This window comes from Thamnophis elegans, chromosome 6 (assembly GCF_009769535.1).
Source record: "Thamnophis elegans isolate rThaEle1 chromosome 6, rThaEle1.pri, whole genome shotgun sequence".
Lineage (NCBI taxonomy): Eukaryota > Metazoa > Chordata > Lepidosauria > Squamata > Colubridae > Thamnophis > Thamnophis elegans.
In genome coordinates this window covers 55,300,189-55,312,712 of record NC_045546.1, presented here as the reverse complement: position 1 = coordinate 55,312,712, position 12,524 = coordinate 55,300,189, and the positions used below count along the sequence as shown (strand labels likewise).

The following is a 12,524-nucleotide window of genomic DNA, read 5'->3' as shown; positions in this document are numbered from 1 at the left end:
GGTTGAATCAGAAGTATTAGGAGGTAGAGATTTATCATTCTTTTATATTGTATGGATAGCATCAAAGCAAGAAATGTGTGGGAAAAGTATAGATTAGTAGCAGCAGAAAGAGTAGAATAATAGAGATAGGATTTCAAGAAAACAATAGAATTGAGAATACAAATTTGGTATTCTGGTCTGAAAAAAATATTATTTTTAAAAAGGAATCTTTAGCAATCTGGATAACACATTTTGTCCTCCTTTTAATTTGAGTAAACAGCCTGTAAACCATTTAGTTCAGCAAGCCATATGTTTATGATTATTGCCACATGATTGCTATATTTCAGCAGGAAACTGCTTATACTAACCACACAGCTTTAAGTTGCCTTTACTTGCATGAATATAGCTTGACTAAAAAACGTGATGGGAATTATTTTTCCCCCTACCTTGAACTATTAATAATCAGGAAATAATTTTATATAGAATTATGCCTGGCCATTTGTGTAAAGCCGCAATAATACTTTAGGAGTAGGAATAAACATTCAGGACAGTTAAGGAAATGTCTGTGATATTTAAAAATGATAATTTATTACCTGCCTATAAAGATTACTAGTAGACAAGCAGAATGGAAAATTTTTGATATATTCAGAGAAAACCTACAAAGCTTAGAGTAGTAATATGTCACTACAAGTACTACAAGACATAATTAAGCATTTGAAAATTGTTAGTTCCATATAATAGTTATTTATCAAATCCTATCCCACACAATAGCTAATTAAAAGTGCTTCAATTTAACATTATTAGTATAAACACACACACACACACACACACACACACACCAGTGAACAATGTCATTAAGGAAAGTATTTTAAAATAGGCAATATAGTTTAAATCTTGTTCAGTGTGTTGAAGAAATACTTTTCCCACAAGCTATCAGATAAATAAAATTATCAGCTACAATTAAGTTTAGTGGCTGTGGATGCTGCCCCCGAAGGACAGTTCAGTCCTTGATCCTGGGGGGTGAAAACTTACACCCCTCAGAGAGGGCCCGCAATTTGGGGGTCCTCCTAGATCCACAGCTGACACTGGAACACCACTTGTCGGCTGTGATCAGGGGGGCCTTTGCCCAGGTTCGCCTGGTGCATCAATTGCGGCCCTACTTGGATCGGGGTGCACTTCAAACAGTCACTCATGCCCTTGTCACCTCAAGGCTGGATTATTGCAATGCGCTCTACATGGGGCTACCCCTGAAAAGCGTTCGGAGACTACAGCTAGTCCAGAATGCAGCCGCGCAAGCGATATTGGGTGTATCGACATACACCCATATTACACCTATCCTCCGCGAGCTGCACTGGCTGCCAATTGGTCTCTGAACGCAATTCAAGGTATTGGTCATCACCTTTAAAGCCCTATATGGCTCAGGACCAGCGTATTTGTGAGACCGCCTACTGCCGCATACCTCCCAACGGCCGATAAGATCCCACAGGGTGGGCCTCCTTAGGACACCGTCAGCCAGACCGTGTCGGCTGGCGGGGCCTCGGAGGAGGGCCTTCTCTGTGGCTGCTCCGACCCTATGGAATCAGCTACCCCCAGAGGTCCGGACCTCACCCACCCTCATGGCCTTCAGAAAAGCTGTTAAAACCTGGCTGTTCCGGCAGGCCTGGGCTGTTGACCTTATTATGTAGGGTCCAGCCCCACATTGAACGTATGTGTGTTGGAGAATTTTTAAATTTTTATTTTTATTTGGTTTGTTTTTTCTTTTCTTGTTTTGTGTAAGCCGCCCGGAGTCCTCCGGGATTGGGTGGCCTATAAATTTAATAAATTAAATTAAATTAAATTAGTCAAACATGAAATCAGCAACCCACTTTAGGGTTTGACCAGAATCCAAGGATTAAGTGCTATCCAGATTAACATTCCACAACTAAATGAAACTAGCATAGACATTATTTTAAAAAAACCTGAAAACAAAACACAAGAGAATGATCAGTGATTAAGTGTTAAAAATTACTGATCTTGGAACAACAGCTCATATCATTAATAATAGTATAGTCGGAGTAAAAAAATCAGTGACAGCCTTCCAGTTGTATGATTCAGTTGTACTGGAACAATTAACCCCTAAATTCTCAGCTGAAGTCATATTTGCTAAGCTGGGGAAGGGAAGAGAATCATTTCATCAGAAGTGCCAAAGGATTGTCTGATTGTTCTTCTATACTGAAACTTTTTCCTGCAAATGAAACTATCATTGTTGTCATCAGCCATTCAGTCATGCCTGATGCTCGGCCACTCTATGGATCAGCATTATCTATGCCCCTCTGTCTTGCACTGCCCTCTTAAGATCCCCCATGGTCATCCTGGTGTCATCCTTTGTAGCAGAGGTGTCAAACTCATGGCCAATGGGCTGGATGCATCATGTGCTGGCCACACCCTTGCCTGGTTTAGCAAAGGGGAAAAAGTCATGATACATCACGTGATGACACTGTGACAACACAAGTTTGACACCTGGCAGATGTTATAGCCACCAAAAACATCTTAAAGGACAACAGTTTAAAAGAAGTGGATCTCATAGGTTCAAAGGGAAGTCAAAGCCTATAGGACATGAGGTAAGTCCCAAGTCGGATACCTATGGATGGCAGGGGGACGCAGGTTGGATGCTCCACAGAGAAATCTCTGGATCAAAAGATGAGAAGGTAGATGTTCGGAGGCCAGACTGTCTAGGACAGAAGCCAATGCGGCCACCTGTCGACGTAACGTATTAGGAGTAAGGCCCTGATCAAGTCCCCTCTGAAAGAAGTCCAATATCTGTGGAATGGACACTTTAAGTTGGTCAACAGTCTGGTTGGTACACCACAGTGCAAATGCCTGCCAAGTGGCATCATAAATGCGGTTAGTAGAGCTTCTGGGTGATGTTTGAATGGTAGCAATGAGGTTGAGGGAGATGTTATCAGCTGTTAAAGCTTGCTGCTCAATCGCCATGTGGTTAATTGTAGCCACTGGGGGTCGGGGTGACAAACAGACCCTTGGTGTAGAGACAGGAGAGACCGTGGAATGTGCCATGGAGTGGAGATAGGGCGTTGGTACTTACCTGATATGCCTCTTCTCATAGTGGGGGGAGGAGTATCCAGAATGGGTTGACCTTATCCTCTCATGATTGGATTGAGTCAGATAAGCTCTTTGGGCAACGCCCCCTGGCACCAGGAATTCCCCAGTTTTAATGACAAAGAGCTCTATCCGACTCATTGCACCATTCACTCCAGACTCTTAATTCAGTTTTTAGCTTTTATTGTCTTCAACATCAATATATAGGGACTTCCTGGACGGGACTTCCTGATGGAAGCAGCTAAACATAGCTGCTCCCGAGTCACCAGTCGCGTTATCTATTCAGATGATCATCTATCAGACATCTGACAGACACCTTACTCTTCGGGCAAGAAGGGAAGGAGAGAAGTTTTGTCGAGCAAATGCCTTTCTGATCTTTGCAGCTTCTGTGTCTGCGAAGAGAGAGGGGGGCCAGCTGAAGGCAGAACTGTTCTGTGCTGGAAATCTCCAGCTGCTTTGCAGCACAAAGTAAGCGTCCCTCCCACTCAGAACAAAGATTGAATTACTTGATTTCAAAACGAGCAGAATTCGTATGCGAGAGCATTAATTGTTTATTTAAATCCTACCTTCTTTTTTACAAGATCCTCATCCGTTATTTTATTTATTTAAAGAGGCACTTAAAATGGCGACGAGCCAGTTGAATTGCTGAGTAACAATGTTTATCTAGTTATACGGAGTTTCAAAACTTCAAAGGAAGGGAGTGATTTATTTTGCCTCACAGCTGGCCAACAGATCTTTACTAATTAGTTTCATTTTTAAAAGACTCTTTGCTAATATAGAGACATTCAAAACAGTGGTGAATATGCTAAACTGTTTCGTTACAATGCTTATTTTTTGAAACCTTCTGCAAAGTCCTACGAAGTTTTTTAAAAAAAACCTCAAAATAAAGGGGTGATTTAGTACCTCTTTCCACAACTGTATAGCGGGCCAGTAGAGTTTTCCTAATTGCTTGAAGATAAAACTTGGAATGGCCTCAAAAGCAAATCCTAATCTGAAACCCCCTTCTTCAGCCCCCAGAAGCACATCGCCAATACTTGGTACAAAGTCACAGCCACTGCCCTCTATGCCCCCTACTGGAGAGTTACTAACGACAGAACTCTTCCTGAGAGAACTGAGTGAAGCTCATAACACGCTGACAATTAAAGTGGAAAACAAACTGAAAGATTTTAAAGAGGAGATAAAAGGGGAGATAAAAGAGGAGATAAAAGAACTTAAGGATGACTTGTATGATAAAATTGATGCCAGAGTTGCTAAAATTAAAGATGATATACTGGGGCTTGTAACTGTACTGACAGAACATATTTCAGGAGTTGAAGATAGTTTAGAGGATCTTAATCAAGCTAATACTAATTTGACATCGAAAACAGAGGTGGTGCAACAAAAAGTTGAAAATGCTGAAAAAGAAATTATTATGATACAGTACAGACAAATGGAACTCGCATTAAGAGTAAGGGGGTTGCGTGAAGAAAAACAGGAAAACCTGAAACAGATTCTTTCAGAAGCCTTTGATAATCTGGTGGGAAGACAGGGGTTTGACTGGAAAATCGATAAAGTTTATCGTGTTAACTCTTGGGTGGCAAAGCAGAAGCAGCTTCCTCGAGACATTGTTATATATTTCACTACAAGAGAGCTCAGAAACACGATATTACAAGAATCTTATAAAACTAAGTTCCAGATTGGGGGTCAAGATCTGACTGTTTTGAAAGAGATACCACCTCAAATGCTAAGAGCCAGGAGAGATTATGCCTTTTTAGTTGAAGAACTTAGAAATCGTCAGATACAGTACAGATGGGACGCGCCATTTGGCATCATACTTACACTGGACAGGCAAAGATATCGTCTCAACTCCGTATGGAAAGCCCGAGATTTCTATCATAATATTTTGAAGGTTGGACATCCTGCACCTTCTGGATCCAAAGAAAAATCACAAGAAAGACAAGACAGACAGCAAATCACACAACTACCAGATAAGATGGATCATCTCTCTCCTCTAGAGGCGCAAGGTATTAAGGAACAGAGACCTAGCCGTATGATTACCAGACGAATGGAGCAACAAGTTAAAATGCAACAACCGCAACAACTATCAGCTATCGATTAAGGAGCCACAGCAACAACCTCAGAAGCCGTGGGAGGAGCTAGGCCAAAGGTTAAACAGGCCATGCAGGAGGTTCTAAAAAAGCTTCAGCTAACCAAAGATGACAACTAAGATTTTAACATGGAATGTTAACGGATTGAATTCTCCACAGAAGAGAAGGAAAATATTTTACTATCTTAAACAGTTCAAGAATGATATAATTTGTTTACAAGAAACTCATATCAAATCAACCGATCAAAAATATTTGAGTAATCCAAGATTCGGTCAACATTTTGTAGCTTCTGCTATGGAAAAGAAAAATGGTATAGTTGTATACTTAAGAAAAGATATGAAAGCTGAATTAATTGAAGCAGATCCCTATGGAAGGTACATTGCATTAGATCTAATCCTAGAAGGGAAAAAGACATTGTTTTGGGGAATTTATGCTCCTAATCAACAGCAAGACGGTTTCTATAGAAATCTTCATGCTAAATTAGTACAGTGGGATTATAGGTCTTGTATATTAGTGGGTGACTGGAATGGTGTTATAGATACCAAGAGAGATAAGAAGATTTCTTGCCCAAACACTAAGATATGAGCAAAACTACCTAAATCCTTTTTTGACATAATAGATGACTTTGAACTGAGAGATATCTGGCAAGAAAGAAATGCAGAGGAATATGATTTTACCTTTTTTTCTGATAGGCATCAATCCTTTTCCAGGATTGATTTCATATTAATCACTAATGATTTGCTTTCTAGGGTGAAGATGCCTTGAAGGCGAAGGACAAGAAGCGCTATCTGTCTGTCAGGCGACAGGAAAACCATGCCCATCTGGGTGTCTATTCTGGCTCCTAGGTGAATCAGACTAGTAGAGGGGTGGAGGTGACTCTTGGCTAGGTTTACCGTAAACCCGTGGTCCCTCAGGACTGTCATGGTGATGTCTAGGTCTCGCAGGGCACTCCTAAAGGAAGATGACTGCAGAAGCAGGTCATCCAGGTAACATTGGATGCACACCGGGACCTGTCTTCAGGTGCGCTGCCAGCGCTGCCATTACCTTCGTGAATACCCTCGGGGCCGAAGACAACCCGAAGAGAAGGGCCCGGTACTGATAGTGGTGTCCTATGTAGCAAAACCTGAGATACCTGCGGTGATCCTGGGCAATGGGAATGTGCAGGTAGGCCTCAGTGAGGTCTATAGAGGTGAGAAAGTCTCCCTGTCTACCCCCCTCCAAGATAGAGTGCAGGGAGTGCATCTTGAACCTCCTATAACGAATGGAACGGTTCAGGCGTTTCAGGTCAAGGATCGCTCTCCAGCCCCCAGAAGCCTTGGGGATGACAAACAGAATGGAGTAGTGCCCCTGACCCTGTTGCTCTGGAGGCACCGGCTGGATTGCCCTGATCTCCAACAGGTGTTGGATGGCTTCCTGCATCAGCAACCTCCGGGTCGGGTTCTTTGAAACCGGACATATCCGGAAGAAGCTCGGGGGACTGGAAAGAAATTCGAGTGAAAGGCCATGCCTGATGGTCTTCTGCACCCACCTGTCAGAGGAGGTGAGGTCCCAGGAGTTGGCGAAGTGCGCTAAGCACCCCCCAATGGGGAGAACGCTGGGCCTAGCTTTAATTTTTGCAGAAGGAGCGCCCCCCTCCGCCTCCTCCGCCCCCTCGAAAGGGCCGCTTCTGCTGCCTGCCTCTCTGCTGTCTGTCTGGGTACCTCTGCCTAGCAGGAAATCCCCCCTGGCACTGCCTGTTTCCAGAGAACCCTGCCTCTGACCCCCTAAAGGAGTCCTGACCCCAAAAGAAGGAACCAGAGTCCTGACCCCGGGAGTAAGAGCATCTGGGGTATGGAGTCGTCCTGAAGCTTCCTTTCTTCTGGGCAGTGGCCAGGACCTTCCTCTTGTCCTTGTTCTCAATCAGGAACCGGTCCAGAGCCAAGCCAAAGAGGGAGTCCCCTGTGAAGGGGCCGAAGCCAGGTGCCACTTGTGACGAACCTCTGCCTGCCACTGTCATAGCCACAGCAGCCTGTGTGATGCCACCTATGACGCAATCGCCCTGGAAGCAAATCTGGCTGCAGCCAAGGTGGCATCCAATGAAAACTGGATGGCCGCCACCAGCTTGTTGATGTCCTAATATGACTGGGCATCTGCTATGGGGGTGCGTTGCTATAGCTCTTGCAGCCACAGCAAGGATGATCTGTTGATGAAGGAGGCTGTGGTGGCTGCTTTCACAGCCCAGGCCACTGCTTGATGACCCCTCTGCAAGGTGAGGTCCGCCTTCTTGTCCTTCGCCTTCAAGGCATCCACTGGCTCCCCAGGCATGTTGGTGGATGTATGAAGAGCCACGACTGGATCATCTATGGCGGGCTGCGCCAGTAGCTTAGCCAGCTCTTGGTCCACATTGAAGAACACCCTGTCTGAAGAGGAGGATGAGGGACCAGTTGTAGGAGATGCCCATTGGCACCTTACATGTCGAGGAAGGTCTTGGGCGTAGGAACGGTGTCTGCCTCGATGGCCTGCTCATTGAAGATATTCTCTGCTGAGAAGCCCTGGCGTTGAGGTGGGACCTCCGCTGCTCTGTTGCCTAGCTTGACTGTTGCCTTGGCCTTGAAGAGCAGGGACTTAAACAGTGAGGGCTGGAACAACCCAGTGAATGCAGGTTTAGGAGGAGGCATGCCTTCGTCCTCTGACAGCTTGTCCTCCCTGATCTCGCCTTCCTCACTTTCCATGTCACTGTCCTCCTGGGATGAATCTGAGGAGCTGGGGATCTCTTCCTCCTGGGCTTCTGGGAATTCAGGAGCCCTGGGGGTGGGTGGGAGGGGGGCCCCCTTAGCCTGTGGCTGTTGGAATGCTGCTGCCATGCATTGCTGAAAGGCCTGCATCATTAACTCCTGAAAGTTGGGGGCCCCTGTGGGAGGTGTCTGGCTGGAGCTAATGCCCCCCTGAGCAGGGGGACTGCCCAAGAGGGGACGTCCAGTAGGCAAGGCTGCCCCCACAGTAGGAGTGGTAGGGGATTGCCACCCCTGAGTAGAGCCCCAAAGTCCTGAGGTGTCTATAGAGATCCTTGCTGGCAGGGTTGGATTCTCCACTGAGCCTCCACTGGGTAGGGGAGCGCCTGGAGTTTTTTCTCTTTTGCCTGGGGTGGCCTGATGGTTGGCAGCCTTCTTGCAGAGCCTCTCTAAACCCTTATGCCTCCTCCGCTCATACTTAGAGGGCTTGGAAAGCTTGTGACCCCCCTCTTCCTCTGGATCTGCCCTGGGGAAGAGGTGCTTGGGTTTTACATTTAGCCTTTCCTCTCCCCCCCCCTCTCCTCGGGCAGTCTCTGGGGAAGCCACTGACCTGGATGCTTGCTCTTCTGCCCCTCTGGTGGGGCTGCAGTACATGCTTGCAGCCGCTTGGGATTCTCCTTCCTGGTAGCTGCTGGGCACCGCCATCCTGGATCACGTGGGTCCTCCTGGCTTCAAAATGGCGCCGTCCAGCTTGCAAAAGGGCACAAAATTCAAAAGTGCCTGAAGAGCGGCTTCTGCTCCAGGGAGCTGCTGCGCGCCCTCTCAGCCGGATCCTCTTCCTCCTGCCTCTTCTCTGATGCTGCTGTGGCCAGGAACGGCTTCTTTGGCTTCCTTGTGATCCTCTGGCCACGTGGAGGCAGCGCGGGTTCTCCAGGGCGTTTGGAAGCCCCGGTTCATCGCTCAACCCCTGAGGGGAGTAACGGAGTGCTCCAGCAACTTATAAGCCTCAGCGGTTAGGGCTTGCCTGCGAGAGGCTTGTGCCCAGTCCTCCTGCTGCCCAGCCAAGGTCCTCACTGAGTGTCTTCAGATTCACTCAGTGGCCAGGGCAGCGTGCCGCCCAGGGGGCTAGTGGCAGTCCCGATCCTGCAGGAGGAGGCTGTGCGCAGTGCAGTGAGGCAAGGCTCGATGTGTTCAACTAAATTTTCTTTAAATCCTAGTAAATTGCTGGAGATCCAGAATGAGCAACCTTTCACGATTGATTGAGTCAGAAAAACTGGGGAATTCCTGGTGCCAGGGGGCGTTGCCCAAAGAGCTTATCTGACTCAATCCAATCATGAGAGGATAAGGTCAACCCATTCTGGATACTCCTCCCCCCTCACTATGGAGAATGACAGAGTCACTAGGTTGGCATACCAAGGCCGGCGTGGCCAATTCAATGCTAGTAGCAATAGTTCTGCCTCCTGCTCCAACATTTTTCAAATTACTCTCTGAATGAGGGGAAGGGGTGAAAATACATACAAGAGACCTTTGGGCTATTGGCACCTGAGGGCGTCTACTCCTTATGTCACGGGATCCATTAACCGTAATACCTAGGTACCTGGTTGTTGTCTGCCATCGCAAACAGGTCTAGGACTGGGAGACCGAATTGTAGTGTCAGTCGATGGAAGAAGTTTGGATGGACGCTCCACTCTACCTGATCTATCCTTGTCCAGCTCAGCCAGTCTGCCTGGACGTTGGAGGTGCCCTGAGATGTGCTCTGCCTGAGAGATGACAGGTGACACCAGCACAACAGGTTGGACTCCTGCATTAGGGACCAGGAACATGTTGCCCTCTGCCTGTTTATGTGCGCCTTGGTCGTGGTATTGTCTGTTAGGACTAATATGTGGCGGTCCTGAACTTAGTGTTGGAATTATCTGAGGGTGAGGTGAACCACCTGTAACTAGCCAATTTATGCTGTTTTGGCTCTCTTCAAAGGACCACTGAGCCTGAGCCACTAGGTCCTGCTTGTGTGGTCCCCACCCCGTCAGACTTGAGTCCATCGTAAGTGTGAGATGGCAGGGATCCCTGAACTAGGTCCCTTGCAAAATCGCCGGGGACTGCCACCATTTGAGGGATTGTAAGACCTCGCTGAGAAGGGGAACCCAGAGAGGAGAGCAGCTCCTGTCAGCCTTTTGATGTGGAAGCATGAACCATTGAAGGGGCCTGCTGTGGAACCTGGCCCATGGGACAACCTCGAAGCAAGACACTATCTTGCCCAAGACTTGGGAGATAAGAAGAAGGGATGCCTTGCATAGGCACAGCACCTTCTTGACAAGCTCCTTCAGATGTGAATATGCGGTCATTGGACAGAAACACACTCTCTGCCACGGTGTCTATCAAGACCCTGAGGTGGAGAATGCAAGTGCTGGGAACGAGTTGATTCTTCTTGAGATTCACCCCGAAGCCGTGATTCCGCAGAGTGTGAATGGTGAGAGCGAGATCCCTTTCTGTTTGAACTGGAGACCTGGACAAGAGAATGTTGTCCCGGTAACAGAGAATCTGAACTGGAGATGACCTGATGTGGGTGGCTAGGGCTGCCAGTACCTTTGTGAATACCCTTGGGCTGAGGACAGTCCGAATGGAAGAGCTCAGCACTGGAAGTGCCTCCCCACCAAAAGAGAAACGGAAATATTTTGGGTGGTCTATGAAGATGGGAATATGAAGGTAAGCTTCGGTCAAGTCCATCGACATGAGGAAGTCACCTTTTCTGACTCTCTGCAGGATGGTGTGCAGAGAATGCATTTTGAACCGCCAGTAGACAATATGGTGGTTCAACGATTTTAGATCCATAATTGCTCTCCATCCCCTGGATTTCTTTGGTACCACAAACAGGCGGGAATAAAATCCCTGCCCTTCCTGATGGGGAGGAACCGGTTGGATGGCCCGCTCCAACAGGTGCTGAATGGCCTGTTCCATCAGTGACCTCTTGTGAGGACACAGAGAGACTGGGCATGGCACGAAGTGTCCTGGGGGATGGAAAGGAATTCCAGCATGAGCCAAATTTGACAGTTTTGGGTACCCAATTGTCTGTTGTGGTCTCTTCCCGGCAGTGGGCAAAGAACTCTGGGCGGCCTCCGATTGGAAGAGAGTTGGTGTGCGTTTCTGTTACATCTGTCCTGGTGAGATCCCTGTCTGGGAGTGTAGGATTGACATTGCAGATGGGAGAATGAAGTTCTCCCATCCGCCAGCCGAAAGGGCGACCTCCTATAGTAGGGAGCGGGATGACTGTCCTGTTTCTTATAGATGGATGAAAGGACCTTGTGCTTGTCTTTAGATTCTGTGAGGTATGGATCCAAAGAGGTACCAAATAATTGGGTGCCACTGAAGGGGGAGGCTGCCAGGCACCACTTGGTATGGACGTCCACCTGCCATGGCTTGAGCCAAAGCAGACGCCAACACTCAATGTGGCTGAGCGATCCACAGAATGGCCACCGACTTCGCTGGAACTGCTGTGCATGAAAGGGCTGGTCGCGCATCCCTCCGAGTGCCCAGAGTCAAGGAGCACCGTGGGAAAACAGCTCCAGAGCCATAGCTCATGAGCTGGCCAATCCAACTGTAAGGCAGGCTTCCTGAGCGAACTCATGGCCGCAGGCAGTCAGACGGCAGCCAGAAAGCAGTTTTGAATTTTCCTCCAATTTAGACAGAAGAAAAAATTCAATTAAAAAAGCCAATTCAAAGGGAAAAAAATTATAAAAAAACACCAATTAAAGTTATAAGGTTAAAATTTGGAGGAGAGATCAATTCTCACAGCTAGTCCTGGTTGGACTGAGTCTGAACTGGGGAGGAGCCACAAGGGCCCGATGACATCATAAGTGTAGACTCAGTCCAATTGGTTACTGGCCAAACCCAGTCTGGCTGCTGTCTCCACAATCACAGAAGAATTAATGATCCTATGAAATTTGAGGCGACTTTTGCTATTATATGGAATGTTGTTTCTGTTTGCTTTGTTTTAAAGTCATCTAAGGAAAGCCCACCTCTTCATTAAGCAATGGTGAATTCTACAAAACCAATTAAGCAGTAGGAGGAAAGGAATTTTTATATAAAGAAATATCAGCCAGACTAAAATATATATCTTGCATGCTGATTTTCTGGTGGCTGGAGCACAGGATTCTTAATATTCTATAGTTAATAATCAGCTGTTGCCGTGAATTATTCTACTGCAGTCATTTTTGCAAAAGTGGGAGAAAAAAAGAAAGCTGGTTAATAGGTGGGAAAATTAGAAGCCAATTTAAATACTGCCTCATTTAACACAACAATCTCTAATTACATCATCAACCATTCTGGAACAGCCGCTTCCAACCAAAACAGAAGATAAAGCACTCAAACTGCTATAATGTATGTCATTAGCCCAATGCTACTATGTGTTATTGCTCACTTTGAATTTGCAAATATGATTTTTTCTCTCCCATTCATAGTACTCATATTGGCTTTTGGAGAAACATTGAATTAGTGAATGCAGTTTAGTTGCTAAAGTTTTAATGTGAAATTGTGTGATTGAAACTCAGAGATGTGACGGTGAGATCCAATCGAGTTCAGTCCTTTATTGCTTACACCTAATGGACAGAAACTTGCCAAACTGAAGCTATAACTTTCTTACCTATTAAGTAGATCC

At 46.5% G+C, this 12,524-nt stretch overlaps 1 protein-coding gene across 1 annotated transcript in view; it reads right to left on the bottom strand.

Annotated features, from left to right (window-relative positions):
* Positions 1 to 12,524, bottom strand: part of BACE2 (beta-secretase 2) — a 48,091-nt gene that overhangs the window by 20,608 nt on the left and 14,959 nt on the right. The gene's annotated exons all lie outside the window — the stretch shown is intronic.